Source organism: Lagenorhynchus albirostris, chromosome 2 (genome assembly GCF_949774975.1).
Source record: "Lagenorhynchus albirostris chromosome 2, mLagAlb1.1, whole genome shotgun sequence".
Classification (NCBI taxonomy): Eukaryota; Metazoa; Chordata; class Mammalia; order Artiodactyla; family Delphinidae; genus Lagenorhynchus; species Lagenorhynchus albirostris.
This window is the reverse complement of record NC_083096.1, coordinates 159,269,995-159,287,684: the sequence shown is the minus strand read 5'-3', so window position 1 is coordinate 159,287,684 and position 17,690 is coordinate 159,269,995. Positions and strand designations below refer to the sequence as shown.

General features: G+C 48.4%; 1 protein-coding gene across 1 annotated transcript in view; it reads right to left on the bottom strand.

Moving 5' to 3' along the window:
- Nucleotides 1–17,690, bottom strand: part of CSMD2 (CUB and Sushi multiple domains 2) — a 669,690-nt gene that overhangs the window by 578,834 nt on the left and 73,166 nt on the right. The window lies entirely within an intron of this gene.

Sequence of the window (17,690 nt, the reverse complement as noted above, 5' to 3'; positions counted from 1 at the left end):
ATGTAACACGTGGGGCCCCAAGCAAAATAAAAATGCAGGCCCTGGTTCAAAAATGATCAGGAGTTTCAAACAGTGACAACAGAAGGTTAAACCAATTGTGGGCCCTTTCCAAGCCCAGGTCACACACCATGAAGTGGGCGCTTGCTGTGCATCAAGATGAGAAGGGTGGAGGATGTCAAGAGACCAGAGGAGGTGTGGGGAGGCCAGCAAAGACATGTGATCCCGGATGCAGGATGGAGATAACCGAGGCCGTCTAGACCATAGGGAGGACCCAGGTAGCCACTGCAAACTGAAATGGAGGTGACCAGACACTGATGTGCCAAGAACCCCAGAGGCAGATGGTGGGAGTCATCCAGGAACTGTTCATCCTCAACGCGCTCAGCAGGATAGAGTGCTTATTTCATGTAAGTTCCAAACCTCACTACTCAAGATCCGTGCAAACCTGACTGGGCTGGTCCCTCCCCCCAGCCACTGCTCACACTGTACCCTCTCCCTGGCACACCCTGCCTTGTCCCGTCCTTCCAGCCAAATCGGATTGATTCTTCGAAGCCCAGCTTGGGTCCCTCCAGGAAGTCTTCAAGATAAGACACTGCCTTCTGACAATGCTCAGGCCATCAGTGGTCCTGTGTCCCTTTCCAGCCTGGGAGGGCTCAGGGGAGTTGGGGTGAGGCCGGGGGTATCTGGGGCGTTCTCATCCCTGTCTGTCCCTGCAGCACTGAGCGCCGTGGAGTTCATCGCTGATAGGATGAGGGCAGGGGGACCCCAGAGAGGCTGGATTCCTCCCATTGGTCTAGGACAAATTAAATGGGGAAAAAAGAAAGCAGTTATAAAATAGGATATACAGTATGATCTAATTTTGGTCAACTCAACGTCTAAGTGTATGGGGGTGTTATCAGTGGTTCTTTTTGGGGTGGCAACGTGACAGCTGACTTTTTAAAAATTCTCCTTCATAATAGTCTGCATTTTCCAAGTTTTCTATAATTAGAATTTATTTATATAATGAAAGCCTATGTATCAAAGGAAGGGAAGGAGAAAGGCTGGGAGGCGGAGAATGGGGAGGCCTGGAGGGAGCTCTGACGGGGGGCTCCTGTCCCCTGCTCCCCAGTGGACGGACCCCACCCCTGGGTGCCCCAGAATTCCTTCTCATGGGAAGACACGCTGTTCAGCTCCCAGGCAACGAATGTAGGACTTGTGCAAGTCACAGGCTCCCTGTTTCTATTTTGTTCCTCTCTCTTCCACTCTGTATTTTGTAAGAAGCTAATTTTAAACTCTCCAGATGCCATATTTTTTATCTTTTCAATTGATTCTTTGCAGAAATGGAGTAACAGAAGTACCATGCATCTGGCTAAGGGGACAGGAAAAGAAGGCCAGGGAGGCCTGGGAAGCAGTCACTGTCCGGCCCGCATCTCAGCCAGGCCTCACCTTCGTGTCCCTGGCTTCCGCCTCGAAGCTGAGATGCACAGAGGCCCCACCCACCTGCATCCCCAGGGGCCCCACCCACCTGCATCCCCAGGGGCCCGAAAAGCGGCTTTTGGCCACGACGGCAGGCAGCTAATTGCACGAGAGACCATAACCTACAGGTATGGAAGAGACCTTGGGACAGAGAGAGAGCTCACTTTCTCTGACCCCTAGAGCAGTGGGCCTCAGCCAGGGGCAATTTTGTCCCCTCCAGGGACATCTGGCAATGTCTGAAGACATTGTTTGGCTTCTCTAATGGGGGAGGGGTGCTCCTAGCAGGAGAGGGGTGCCGCTAAATACCCTAACACGTGGAGGACAACCCCCCGCAATGAAGAGTTACCCAGCCCCGAACATCAGTGGTGACACCGCGGAGAAAGGCTCCGTGAAGGCCCTTTCTTGTGCACCTTCTCACCCTGGCAGCAAGGCAGCCTCCGTCTCTGCCCCATCCTTGGGTTATCCAGACACACATCAAGGCTCTCACAGAGGAAGACAAGGCCCTGGGCTCTCCTGGGCACCGAGGGCCACCACTCACAGACTCTGTGCCGTCTCACTGTTAAGAGTGGGGCTCAGGGGCCGCCTGAGTTCAACTCCCGGCACCAGCATTTATGACTCACTTAATGTCCCTGTGCCCCAGCTTCCTCATCTATAAAATGGGGACACCTGCTTCCTAGGGTTACTATAAGAGGTAGAGTTAATACAAGCAGAGAGCTTACAGCGGCGCCTGGCACCCAGCCAGTGCTCAGTGAAGGGCAGCCTGGGGTGTAACTCAGGTGAGTGAAACTGGTCCCCGGGCACCATAACTCACCGTAGCCACAGAGCGTCCCCATCACCCACACAGGAACACACACTCCGGCTCTGGTTCCCACAGACCTCCTGGAGGCCTTACAACCTGTTACTATGATTGCCATGCACATGCACAGCCCAAGTATTACCCCCATTTTCCCAGTAGGAGATTGTTGGCTCAGCTGGGTGAGGGGACTTGCTCTAGGCCTCTCCATATCTGGGTGTGGGATCCCCACAGCAGGGGCCAGGATCACACAAAACCCCCTTCTGGAGAATTTGCTGGCCTCCCTTCCAGTGTGGACTCAAGCAAGACAGATGTACCTCTTAGGACCCTCGACTCCTGACCTTGATGAATCTGAAATCAACCAGAGCACCTTCTAGCATGCCCTTTGACCTCACCGGGACCCAGGAGTTGGCCGTAGCTCAGGACTTGACCCAGAAAGCACCCATCAGGCCCTCCGAGGTTCTGCAATGGCATTTTTAGCCAGCGACGTTTGGACCCGGCCTAAAAATACACCCTAAACCCTTCAGCTATTTTTATTAACAAGTAATACCTGTCATTGGCATCTACCAAGGGTGTCTGTGGCACACATGCCTGGTGACAAGAGTGGCCTGTACATCTGACACCGTCACCTTAACGTGGGTGCTTTAAAATGTCTAAGCCAGGAAGTCCTGCTGGGGCCATGTTTCAGAATATATGTTTGAGCTGGCCTGAGCTAGCCATGCGGAAGACAGGGGACACAGAGCACAGGGAAGGTGGAGGAGGGGGCAGAGGGAGGGACGGTGGCGGCATGACCATGAGCATGAGAACAGAGAATCAGGACCCATCCCAGAGGGTGGGGCAGTGGGCACAGGAGGACAGCCAAGGGCAACCTCTAAATCTCTGCTTTTGAACCTGCGGCCTGTCCTGCTTGACGGCCCCCAGTCCCACCCTTGCTTCTGCTGGTTTTTAAGACCCTTCTCTGACTCCACAACTGACAGCCAGTGGAAAAGCAAGGCAAAAAAATTGGCTGTAGAAACCAATTCCCCAGCCCTGCTCTGCAAGACGACATTCCCCAAAACCCTCCCCTTTCCCATGACCCCCCTCTCTCCTCCCTCCTAGTGTTCCTTCCTCTGAGAGTGTCTTCTCGAGTTCCTGAAACAAACTTCCCTCCTCTCTCCCGTGCCCAGTTCTGCCTTGGGGTCCCCCAACTCTTTCCTTCTTTTTCTCCCACCGTCTTCCTGTGCTCAAAGATGGGGGTACTCTGCGGGATGTGCACAGAACCCAGCAGGTCTGTGCTGGGGTCAAAATCTCCAAGAAGCACCTGTTAGAAACCATCCCCCCAAATCTCCATTTCTCTCCTGCGGGTCTAGGTCAGCCTGGGTACAAGGGCACTGCCCAGCCCTCTGCAGGGCGGCTGCAGGGCGTACAGGGCACTGGCTTTGGAGTCAGCTGACTTGGGTTGAAGTCCATCTCTGGGACTTTCCAGCTGCTGGAGCTTGGGATGGTGACTCAGCCTCTCTATCTCAGTTTTCTTTACTGCATAATAGGGGTGAAAATTCTTCCTGGAATTATTATGGAGAGTAAAGGAGATAATTCCCAGAAAGCCTTTAGCACTGTGCCCAAAACATAGTAACTGCTCACAAAGTATCAATTTCTGTTATTATTATTGACATTCATGTGCACCGCCTCTAAAGCAGGAGTTCTGAACCTGGGGCTCAAAGGTGGGCCCCAAGGGGTTTATGTGTCCATCCATTAAATTAAATGCACATTGTTAAATGAGTGTGTATGCACCTGGGGGGAGAGGAGAATCCACTGCTATCACCAGGAGTTCAGAGGGGTCCATGACCCCCACCCTGCCAAAGCAGGAACTTGGGACAATATTACATAGTGGTTAAGGCTATGAGCTCTGAAGTCTGACCACCTGGGTCCAAATCCTAGCTCTGTCGCTTACTGACCTACTCCAGTACTCCTCACTCCAATCTCCATCCATAATACAGGGATAATAATAATACCTCCCTCACGGGGCTGCTGAGAGCACGAAATGACATGCTGCTTGTCAGGCTTAGAAGAATGCCAGGCACATTATGTCCATGATCTGTGTGTGTTTTATACAGAATTATACAGATATAATTTTACTGTTATTTTTTACTATCAGGAACCACTGTCCCAAAGCCTGCTTTTGATTTTCCTACTCTCTTCCTTGCTTGTTCCCTCCTGCTTCCCACTCTCTGCCTTGGAATTGCCTCTCCCTCCGCATTCCCTTCTTGCTGGCATCATAAAATACGCCCTAAATCAGTAGAGGGTAGGGACAGAGGATGGCAGGGGGCGGGGGAGAATCAAAGCTTGGGGTTCAGCAACCAGCCTGGTAGAGGGGGAAGCGCAGTGAGGCTGGAGGCTCGAGACCTGGGGGCTGGCAGGGCCCTGGGGACCCTGTCTTGACGTGGAGTCAGGAGTCCGGAGCAGAGTCCAGCTACTGGGACAAGTGGGCTAGTGAGAGTCAAGTGGAGTCCAGCCCCAGCCTAGGGAGCCAGGGCTCAGGCAGGCTGGGGCCCAGCAGGCATGGACGAGCCAGGGGGCCTGGTGCACCGCAGCAGAGCAGGTACCGGCGTGTCTGGGCCCAGGATGCTCAGCCCTGAGTCACCCCCTGGTAAGGATGGGGTCTCTCCACAGTCAGGCTGGGGCAGGATGGGTTGGGGTGTGGGGAACAGCACCACCTGCAGCTGAGCAGGCATGGGGCCGTGGATAATGATATGGAATGATCACGTTACAGACATCACAAATTCCTGGAAGCAGAGTGAAACGACTCCGCTCTGAGGGACCAGTGATCAGTGGTACTGGCAGGCCCATCAAGCCCAGGGAGATTCACGGAGAAAGTCATGCCGGCTCCATCTGCCAGCAACGAAGGCACCTTGGAGGATGAGCAAAGCTCACTGGGCGCATGGTGGGCAGCCAGGGAAGGCTGGCATGAGGGGATGGGCTCCGGAAACAAGCCTGCCATCAGAGGGGAAAATATTGAGAAATGTATGTTGACTCAAATTCTACACTGGATCAGAGTGAAACACACATCCTTAGCCATAAAGGCAGGATTAAGACAACAGAGCATTATTTGCAAACACTCAGCAACCATCGGCACAGACATAAACATGTGCCGAAGATGTAAATCTGAGCGATGAATGCCTCGTTATCCTGCTACTGAAGCACAGTTCCTACGTCCTGCCTGGGTTCATTCATGCCTGGGTCTTCCTTCTTATTCGGTTCCTCTCCATTTAACAGACTCTGTAAGGGATGGGCCAAAGACGCGTATGTAAGCAACCAATGTTCTGCCACTCCAGGGAGCCAGGGCCCCAGGAGCTGCTGGGAAGGGCTCAGAGACCCTCCTGAACAGGCCAGGAGCCAGGAGCACTGGCATCACCAGGATCCTCACTGGGAGATGCAGAATCTTGCCCTTCTCTGCCCCCCAGACCCGCAGACACTGAACAGGCACTTTCCCCAAAGCCCAGGCGACTTCATGCACATTAAAGTTTGTGAAGCAGCCATCTGAACCACTGTGTGTCAGTCTGAAAACCTTGGGGCCCCTTGGGATCCACATAAAATGATCACTTCCTTCTTTAATGGGCTTTAAAATTTCAAAATAAAGTGAATACAAGCAAATCAAAGGAATGGTTATTGAAGATGCTTTTTAAACTGCATGTATACCTCCCCTCCGTCTCCTTTCTAGAATATTAGATGCAACACCATTGCCCCCACTCTAAGGGTCTGGGTTGGGGAGAGGCATGTCCCCAGGTGGAGCATCACTGATCTACAGAGCAATGGCCCCCACTGTACAGGTGAGGCATCTGTGGCCCAGAGAGAGGCAGCCCTAGAAGCCTCAGCTTCTGCACTGATTCTTGCAGAAGCTGGAAGTTCAGTGCCCCTTGAGGCAGGGAACCCCACTTCTAGATAGATACCAGTGTTCCAAGTGACCTGAAGTTTGCTCCCCCCGTCCCTTGCACGTCACAGCCTGAGTGCCACCATCTGGTGTCAGCTTTTGATTCCTTTCCCCAGGCCTTTGACAAGAGCCGTCATTTCCCTAAGAGCTTCTTCCTCCAAGTAAACACCTTGGAGTCCTTCAGCTTCCATCTTGCGATATAAACGACATCCCTCTTCATCTCTGGTCATTCTCCTTCGGACCTACTTTGGTTTGTCACTATCCCTCTGTGGGTATGCGTGGAGAGTAATAGAATTGTTTCCTTTTCTCCTACATTGAACTTTGTATTAATTGAAAATGCATTCTTACTATAAAAATAACACCACTATGTTACAAAAATAATTAGAGATTACAAAATAATCTATAATCAAGCATCCTAATACCTATATTATTAGCATGCTGTTGTGTTTCCCTCCAATCATTTCACCTGTGTATACGTTCTTACACAGTGATATATATATAATGCACAAGCAAGTCTAGAGCGGGCTTCGCTTTTTGAACTCCAACTTCTTTTTATGCTGCAACAATCATGATCATCATCCTTAGCCTCCCCTCCCAGTGTGTAAAGGAGAAGTAAACTCAGTCTCCCAGCCTGGGTTGGCCAGTTCAGAAGAAACGAGAACAGTTTCTCTCACTGATGCTCTCCAAAGGCAGCTCCCACCTCACTCTTCATACTGTGTCCAATGGGGACCAAGTCTCCTCAGCGTTTCATGAATGGTGCCCCCTCTTCTACCCTGTACTGGTGTCACCTATTTGGGGGGGGGACTTAAATACACAGCGTATTCATTCATTCATTTGTCCACTGGACAGATATTTGTTGAGCCCCTCCATATACAAATAATGCACCAGGGTCTATTTTGCAATGGTGAGCAAGACGGCTCTGGTCTCCTGAGCTCACGGAGCTTCCGTGGTGGTACTTCCAAGAGGCGACAGAGCACAGGAAGGGGAAGGGTCTGACATTCAGTGACAGCCCATTACAGGCCAGGGCCTGGATATGCATGCGTCAGCTCATCTGTTCTTCTCAACAACTCTCCCGTTTTGCAGATGAGGAAGAAGAAAAGGTACCTACCCAAGGTCACAGGCTAGATTCAAACCCAGGGACTGTCTGACTTCAAAACCCCTTCTGAGTTCCCTAAATTCACACTGAGATTATGAGAGACTGTCTTTCTCTCCCGACCCTCCAGGGGCTCCCGCAATCTCAAAAGGCCATTATGAGCCACTCCCAAATACGTGCTTCAATTATTTCACAAAAGAAAGACAAAAATAACAGAATATTGCCTGATCTCAGGGGCGTGATTACATTTGGAGAAAGGAGGAGAAAGGGAACTTTTCTACAGAAGCACATCAGCCAGGAGCACGATTTAGACAAAAATGTAATTTAGAGACCTTATTTTTTATCCAACTGGCTAGCAAACATTTGTGCAATTTAAACCTTTTCAGAATCCACTCTGACAACCAAGTATCCAGGGGTCGACTCAGTCTGCTTCTTATTGCCACCAGACTGAAAACTCTACTTCCCCCTTCATAATTATTCCAGGCAATCAGCACCAACTGATCAATCAAACAAAGAAAATTGCAGGTTTGAAGCTTTAATTAAATCTATCTGGCACTATCTAATTAAAGAAAATCTTTACACTTCTACATACTCCAAAGTAGAAGGAACCCGCTCCTTTGGGGTTCTACAAATAATTCGTCATGTTGAGGTCTTCACCTAGCTTATGTTGGAGAGAGAAGCACAGCAGAGAGAAGACAGTCATTCCATTCTTCTGTCCTTTTTACCCCAGTGCAGGTAAATTCTTATATCGGTGGGGGGCAGGGAGCTGTGGAAGAGGAATCACATCTCTGGTGGTTTCCCTCTCTTCCATCGAGGCCCTTGAGGATGGATGGCTCTGTGCTCAGGCTGCCTTTCTCCCATTCCCCATTGCGTCACGGTCTAGATGGCTGGAGGACACCCACAAAGAGCAGGGATAAAAAGCTGAGAACTCGGCCACTTCTTGTTAACATGGCACTTACTTGCCATTCGGAACCTCAGCTTTCTCCTCCGCAAAATGGGGCCAAAAAAGACACTTTGGTGATTGTTGAGAGAAGTAAATAACACAATGTGTCTGGGAAGCTTAAACAACCAGCATTGGGAGAAGCCAATACTAGGCACTCAAAGGTGGATGATTCCAAACCTGCCTTGGTTTGCAAGAACGCCTCTGGTCTTCATTCCTCTACCTACTAAGGGCCTTGACAGCCTTCTGACTTTCTGCATTTATCTGTGGACAGGGATGTATTCCTGTTATGATTGAAATACAGTTGGACTCTCGGAGCCAGAATCTGTCACCTTTCCCCTTTGCTGTGTAGGGGTTACATAAGCCTAAGATCCACCTTGTCTGTGATGTGATGCTGCAGGACTTTGAAGAAGAGAGGAGTTGAATGTGCCTCTGCCGATTGGCCAGGGGATCACAGAGCCCCCAGATCACGCACTGAGAGCCCTTTGGGATGAAATAATCAAATTGGAAAGGTGGAGCCAAAGGTATACACTTCCTTCCTTGATAAGGCTGCTTGATAAGATCACCACTGCTTAAGGGATGAGTGGCCATGGTCATGGGGAAGACCAAATCAGGAGGGGACCGGGAAGACCTTCCAAGTCGCAGAGGAGCCTGCTGATATAAACCTTTGGGTGCGATCGAAGACACTGCCCTGCCAGCCTCCATGATGCTCAAGGGCAATGTGAGGTGCTATGACATCACCAGCCAGACCAGTCTACACTGTCTTCACTGCCTTCATCACATTACCCTGGGAGCCTGAGTCAGTGCAGCTCTGGGAGACAGATACCGTAATGTGTGCCTGGGTGTCTATCATGTCATCTGAAGCTACCAATGAATCTATGTTTCCACTCCCTTAAATCTCCATAATAAAGCCTGCTGGGCCCTGAGAAAGGAAACACATGTAAGGCACACAACCCAACACAACAGGTGTCATAAAGCCAGCTGAAGATAGGTGGAGACACCAAACTCACCTTGTTTCAGGTTCTTTACTCCAAAGTCACCTTCTTAGTGACAGTTTCCTTGGCCATCCTATTGAAATCTCACCCCTTGCACTTCATTCTTTCCCTGATGTGTATTTTCTTCATAGTGCTTATCTAAGTAACTTTCCAGATGAGTGGCAACTGTAAGGCTAAAGGCAAAAACAACTGCACATGATCACTGTACCCTAGTTGAAAAGTTATTTTCCAAGGGGTACGGGTTAACAATTCTGATACCACTCTACGTCCTGGAATTGAACAGTTCAGTCAATGGATGGCAGATGGTGGGAGCCAGGTGTCTCACTGTTGGAGTGGGAGTTTCCAGCTAAGTACGGGGAGGAGGCTAGAATGATCCATGTGGTACTGGATTAGAGTGGGAGACTTCAATATGAACTCGTGTTTAGCTGAACACAGATACACATACAAATATTTATAGATATGAGTATACACATGAGTTAGTACACATACAAATATTTCCTTGCTCTGTCAGCTGAGAGGGCCTAGAAGCAATGATACCTCAATAGTAATGAGCACATCCAGGGCCAGATCTTGGTTTCTAACACCATTTCCCAATTAAAGGATGCAAAGCTCACTTCTCCAAAGAGCTCTGGTGAAACAATAATAGTCACAACAATAACATCAATGACAGAAGCTCACAGTGACGGGGAACTGTCAAAGGAAACAGGAGAAGCCAACCAAAAGAGTCCCCAGTGGCCAACTGAGCAACAAAATAAACAAACTAGTATTGAATTTTAACCCAAAGTATAAAATAAATATCCATGAATCCATTGATATAAATAAACTAATAAGCAGAGGAAAATAGATCTCTCCTACAGAAGAATTCCAAATAATTTACGTAGCTACTCTGCCCTCAGGATGAAGCACGACTCCCTACTCTGTAGGTGTGAGCTACACATAGGGACTTCCTTCCAAAGAGGACAGTATGGAGTGGGCAGTAACTTTACAGTGGAGAAGCCTGACATACATGAACTCAATCAGGTGCTCAAAGCCAACATCAGCAGAGACAAGTCATGTTGATGGTATGTAACCTTGAGATGATGTGACGAACATGTGACCTTCCTTCAAAAACATGACTCCAGTCTAATCATGAGAAGAACATCAGACAAATCCCAGCTGAAGGACATTCAACACAACACCTGACCAGTACTCCTCAAAACTGTCAATCATCCAAAGCAAGGGAAGCCTGCAAAACTGTCACAGCCAAAAGAGCCTAAGGAGGCAGAAGGACTAAACGTTATGCGGTTTCCTGGATGCGATCCTAGAACAGAACAAGAATGTTAGGTAAAAACTAATAACTAATTAATGAGGAAATCTGGATAAAATATGGACTTTAGTTAATAATAATAAATCAATATTCGTTCATTAATTGTGACAAAAGTACCATACAAATGTAAGATGTTAAGAATAGGGGAATCTCGGTGAGGGGTATTATATAGGAATTCTCTCACATCTTCATAACTTTTCTATAAATATCAAACTAGTTCTATTTATTTATTTTTGGTACGCAGGCCTCTCACTGTTGTGGCCTCACCCGTTGCGGAGCACAGGCTCCGGACGCACAGGCTCAGCGGCCATGGCTCACGGGCCCAGCCACTCCGCGGCATGTGGGATCTTCCCGAACCGGGGCACGAACCCGCGTCCCCTGCATCGGCAGGTGGACTCTCAACCACTGCGCCACCAGGGAAGCCCTCTAGTTCTATTTATTTTAAAAGATTATTCTTTAAAAAAGTGAAAAAAGAGAAGATCCCTCTCGCTCTGGTATGAAGGACAGACTGAAGGTGATAAAGGCAAGAGCAGGGAAACCAAGAAGGAGGCTGCTGTGATAATCAAGGCAAAAGATGATGGTAGCCTGGACCACAGTGGTGGCAGTGGAGGGAGTTGGAAGGGATGAGCTTTGGAGAGGAAGCAATGACAAGATGACTAACATTTACCCGGTGCTTACTGTGTGTCCAACATCTTCTACACACTTTATGCCTTGTAGGGTAGTTGAATCTTCACAACTTCCCTACAGGGTAGGTACTCCTCTAATCCCAAGTTCGTTGACTTGAGAAACTGAGACTCAGAGACAAGTGACTTCCTCAGCATCACACAGCAAGTAGGAAGCAGAGGCAGGCTGGCTCCAAAGCCCGTCTCTTAACCACCACCCCACATGTGTGCTCAGCCGGGGCAGCAGGAGACGTGAGACAGAGAAGGATCACAACCAGAACCACATTTTGTTGCCAAGAAGATTCCACCAAAAGTCAGGAGCACACACACACAAAAAAAACGTTGCTTTAAAAAATATTGTACTTTATGGGTCAACCGCCTCATTTTTAGGCACCAGGGCCAGACTGTCCAGGAGCTTCACCTCCCCAAAAGCAAATAAAAACAAGCGCCAAGTCTGGAAAGCTAATGGACTTTGCTATCTAGAATCCTCACCTACATCTAGGTCCTAAATGCCAACACTCGGAGTTTCCAATAACCAAGGAAGCACTGGCTACAATGATAGACAAACCCTGGACTCTCAGAGGTCCAAGTGTGTATACAAGTTCAGGTCTCACTTATGTAAAATCCAGGCCATCTGCAGCAGTCAGGGGAGGGGGTGGCTTCTACTTCATATGGCCAACCAGGCATCCAGGCTTCTTATATCTCCTGTTTCCAGGGAAAGACATGGAGCAGTTGCAAGAGAGCTTTTCTGGGCCATGCCTGGGAGGGGTGCACATGACTTCATTCACTTTATACTGACCACTAAGTCACGTGGCTCCACCTCGATGCAAAGGAGGCTGAGAAATATTGACCCAGGCTGGGCAGCTGCCTCCCACAGACAACGCTGCCCTGCGGAAGAGAAGCGAGAATGATGGTGGACAGTTAGCCTTCTCTGACACACTGCTTGACGGGCCACTGGGAGATAAACCCTTACGCCGAAGACAAATGGGGAAATTGTTGAAAAAGCCAAGAGCGGTTCCTGAATATGGCAGAAATAGTCCAAGAAGATGAGGAGTATGTGATAGCCCTTCTACATACACCTCCAGCAACACTTAATCACACAATTTCATAGCCGGAAGAAGCTTTGGAGTTCTCCTAGATGTAAGTCCTCAATTTATAAATCAGGAAAATTCAGCTGGCCCTGAGAAGGGATGGGACTTGGTGACAGTCACAAGTACACAGTGGCCACACTGGGCCAGAACCCAGGTCTCCCCGCCCCAGTCCTGTTTCCTGGCACCACATCTGGTGGCAGCTCAGACCCACCCAAGGAAGCAGTAACTTGGCTCTCTGTTCACTTAAAAGCTGAGGATTGGTTTTCTTTTATATTTACTTAAACTCTAAGGGAACGAGGAGCTCAGTACTTGGGAGGTGTTTATTCGGGTACCATTTCTGCTGACAAATGCTAAAATTACAGGTTCCATACATGCCTCTACCCTGAGGACAACATCCCTGGGTTACCAGGGTCCCTTGAACCTTGATTTCTGCTGCCCCAAAGGTTCAGGGAATGAGTTGAGGATAAAGAAGGGGATACACTCCTATCTCAGCAACACACCTGTCGGCCACCACTTGCAAGAAAGGGGCACATGAGAGTCAAGGGGAAGCCAACTCCATTCTGGAGTAATGTCGCATCTTTGACAACACCGGGTGACACGGTGGGCAGGACCGATCATGGGGAGGGATGTAGGCAACACAGCCTTTTGGCGCAAGGCTCAGGCTCCGTGGGGCCTTACATTTTGGCCGCTATTAAATGGCAGACTTGGCAAATGAGCAATGTGAGGCTTTGCCACAAAAATTCACTTTGACCTTGAACCACAGGGTCCTACTGTGAAGGGAGAGGTTGCTCAGGACCCCGACACTGCTGCCCACCTGGCTTTGTATATCACCGGCTGCCAACCCCTGCCCCACCACGTCTGCCCAAACCCACCCTTTGGCATTAGATGATGGGGCACATGGCCACCCGTGGGTCACCGCAGTTGGCTTCCCGGGCCCCAAGCTGGGCAGACCCTGCTCCCTCCCTTCTGCAGCCCCCTTCAGACCTAGTGTGGTTGGGCCGACCTGTGTGAAAATGGGCATTTGAATACAGCTCGCCCAAAACGCGCAGCCTCTTGGAGTCTCAGTATTTTCTCACGATAAAGATGGAGGTGATAATTCTTATGTCTGGGAAAACTGTGAAGACTGAATGAGATGTGGGACATCAAACTCTTGGCACACAACAGGTAAATATTTATTCCAACCCCCTAACCCTCCCCTATGTCCATTTAAGTCATCAGAACTCATCATTCAGGGGATAAACAGAATGGTTCCCCCAAATGTCCTACAGTGTTTCTGGGCCCAGTATTGTCCCCAGATGCTCTGGGCCCACAGTAAGGGTCAGTGATCTCACTGGGGACCTATGCAGGTCTCCCAAAGCTTGCCTGGGGAAAGGTCATGAACAAAACCGACTACGGCCACCCAGAAAGACAGGCTGCTGCCCTGTCCCTGCAGCCCCATCCAGCTACATCCGCAGGCCTTGGCCTCTGCACACTTCAGCTGACTCCTTATTAATCAGAGATCAATTTCCCGATTACATATGAAGCTCCTACCAACAGGTTTGCCTCCAGATGGCAAATGTGCCTGCATTTAGGATGAATCAAACGTATTTACTTTTCAGATGTTAGGGGTTTAATAAAATCCATAATGCCTTTGGCCTCAAGCCCTCTTCCTATTAATTATTAAACCCTTGTGTGTTTCGAGGGTAATTGAATCCATGTTTCTAATTAGTTTACACTTAATTCATCAGAACAATTTTTAAAGGGCTGATGGATGTCCCAATAAGCCTCATGGGCAGTTTAATGAATCTTTATTTAGGAAGAAATTGGACGCACACCAAACTGTTAGTTACCTCCAGGGAGCGGGATTGGAACAAGGGCCTGGGAAGGAGGCACTTGTGTTTTTTCACTCTATACATTGCTGCACTGCTTGACTTTTTAAAAAAATGCAGAGTTCCCATTACTTTCACCATTTTAAAGAAACAACTGGAAAAGGAAAATGGCATGAATTTTTTTAAAGGGAAATGGAGTGGATGCAAATGAGTCCCAAGCATTCCGAAGGCATTTTGGAGTGGAGAAGGAAGCCTGGTTTCTGGCTCTAGGAGACCCACGGTCTTCTCCTCCACGAGTCACTTAGTATCTAAGAGACCTCAGCCGCTTACTCAACCTCTGCAAAGAAAATTAATCCTACCCATCTCATGGGGCTGTTGTTGAATTATTACATAACACGTGTTACTGCCTGTTTAGGACCTTTTGGTGTGTCCCCACTTCCCTTAAGATACGTGCGAGCTCCCCAGCATGGCATACAGGGCCCCTGGTGATCCGGCACGGACGGCCCCACCTCCCCACAGCACTCCACCACCAGTGAGCCCTCTGCACCTCGCCTTTCTCTCTCTTTTGCCCTGACCTGCACACACACTATTCTCCTGCCTTGAAACGCTCTCCCAGCCCCTCCTTCCACGCCCTATCAGGGATCCCTTACTCCAGAGAGCATTCATTCATTCATTCCATAAATATTTTGTTGAGCGCCTCCTATGGGCCAGGCCCTGGAGATGCAGTGGAGAATAAAACAGTCAAGGAGCCTACAGTCTCGTGAGGGAGATGGGTAGAAATCCAAGAATCACACACACGCACACGTACAGCCACGAAGGACAGATGCACAGTAATCTCAGGGGTATCACAGGAGGGTGTGACCAGGTTGAGAAGTAGGGGTGTCTCAGAGGTTTCCCCGGGTGAGAAAGTGCAAGTGAGTTGACATATAAAAAATGAGGGAGCGGTAACTAAGCAAAGGGGCAGATGGAGGGACAGCATCCCAGGCCCATAGATCCACATCTACAAATATCTCCCCAAGAATAGGTCAGGTTCTTCAGTCATGCCTCCTGGACTACCTTCACCTGCTTATTTATGTCTCCCTAAAAAGATTGTAAGTTCCTTGAAAGCAGAGGCTGTCTTGTTAACTGCTGTATCCCCAACACCAGGCATTCAATAAACGTTGAATACATGACAATGAGTGAATGAATGAATGAATGAATGAATATGTCTAGTATGGTGGCTGGCCCACAAGAGGTGCTTGGTGTCATCACTCCTTTTTCCTTTCCACTATCCTCCCTCTGTTTCAATCATAAACAGGAATGCTCCCTCATCCCCATCGGTCCCTCCAGCCACCTCCTGACCACACAGCACATTCTCAAGGTGCTCTGGGGAGAGGATCCTCCAAGGACAATCCTATTGATGTGTAAGGCACACTTTTTAAGGAATCCAACAAGCAGGTCCTTTAGGGGCCTCTGCTGCAATACACAATCATAAGAAAACAGTAGAGTCTTTAGGCAGCTGATCTGCTGATGGGTGGGGCTGTGTCCCCACCCAGGTGGTTGTTCGGCCTGAGGCCTCTAGGGCCAGCACCTGCGCCTGGAGGCTGTTGGGTGGGGTCAGGTTTGGGTGCTCAAGGGCCAAGATATCAGTCACCAGGAGTGTTGGCACAGCTGAATATTCCCCAATATGGCCACCGCCGGCATCTGTGTTCTCCCTCACCCCACCCTGAGGTGAGGCACAGCTGCAGCCGCTGCCTCCCCAGGAGACCGTCCGAGACCAGCAGCCGTGTGGATGAAAGGCTCTTGGTGCTGCAACCAGGAGTCAGTGTTGTGCCTCTGAGGTGGGAGAGCCAACTTCAGGACACTGATCCACAAGAGACCTCCCAGATCCACGACATATCAAATGGCGAAAATCTCCCAGAGATCTCCATCTCAACACCAGCACCCAGCTTCACTCAACGACCAACAAGCTACAGTGCTGGACACCCTATGCCAAACAGCTAGCAAGACAGGAACCCAACCCCACCCATTAGCAGAGAGGCTGCCTAAAATCATAATAAGGCCACAGACACCCCAAAACACACCACCAGACGTGAACATGCCCACTAAAGAGACAAGATCCAGCCTCATCCACCACAACACAGGCACTAGTCCCCTCCACCAGGAAGCCTACACAACCCACTGAACCAACCTTAGCCACTGGAGACAGACATCAAAAACAGCGGGAACTACAAACCTGCAGCCTGCAAAAAGGAGACCCCAAACACAGTAAGATAAACAAAATGAGAAGACAGAAAAACACACAGCAGATGAAGGAGCAAGATAAAAACCCACCAGACCTAACAAATGAAGAGGAAATAGGCAGTCTACTTGAAAAAGACTTCAGAATAATGATAGTAAAGATGATCCAAAATCTTGGAAATAGAATGGACAACATGCAAGAAACATTTAACAAGGACCTAGAAGAACTAAAGATGAAACAAACAATGATGAACAACACAATAAATGAAATTAAAAATACTCTAGATGGGATCAATAGCAGAATAACTGAGGCAGAAGAACGGATAAGTGACCTGGAAGATAAAATAGTGGAAATAACTACTGCAGAGCAGAATAAAGAAAAAAGAACGAAAAGAACTGAGGACAGTCTCAGAGACCTCTGGGACAACATTAAACGCACCAACATTCGAATTATAGGGGTTCCAGAAAGAGAAGAGAAAAAGAAAGGGACTGAAAAGATATTTGAAGAGATTATAGTTGAAAACTTCCCTAATATGGGAAAGGAAATAGTTAATCAAGTCCAGGAAGCACAGAGAGTCCCATACAGGATAAATCCAAGGAGAAATACGCCAAGACACATATTAATAAAACTGTCAAAAATTAAATTCAAAGAAAACATATTAAAAGCAGCAAGGGAAAAACAACAAATAACACACAAGGGAATCCCCATAAGGTTAACAGCTGATCTCTCAGCAGAAACTCTGCAAGCCGGAATGGAGTGGCAGGACATACTGAAAGTGATGAAGGAGAAAAACCTGCAACCAAGATTACTCTACCCAGCAAAGATCTCATTCAGATTTGATGGAGAAATTAAAACCTTTACAGACAAGCAAAAGCTGAGAGAGTTCAGCACCACCAAACCAGCTTTACAACAACTGCTAAAGGAACTTCTCTAGGCAAAAAGCACAAGAGAAGGAAAAGACCTACAATAACGAACCCAAAACAATTAAGAAAATGGGAATAGAAACATACATATCGATAATTCCCTTAAATGTAAATGGACTAAATGCTCCCACCAAAAGACACAGATTGGCTGAATGGATACAAAAACAAGACCCATATATTTGCTGTCTACAAGAGACCCACTTCAGACCTAGAGACACATACAGACTGAAAGTAAGGGGATGGAAAAAGATATTTCATGCAAATGGAAACCAAAAGAAAGCTGGAGTAGGAATTCCCATATCAAACAAAATAGAATTTAAAATAAAGACTATTAGAAGAGACAAAGAAGGACACTACATAATGATCAAGGGATCGATCCAAGAAGAAGATATAACAATTGTAAATATTTATGCACCCAACATAGGAGCACCTCAATACATAAGGCAAATACTAACAGCCATAAAAGGGGAAATCGACAGTAACACATTCATAGTAGGGG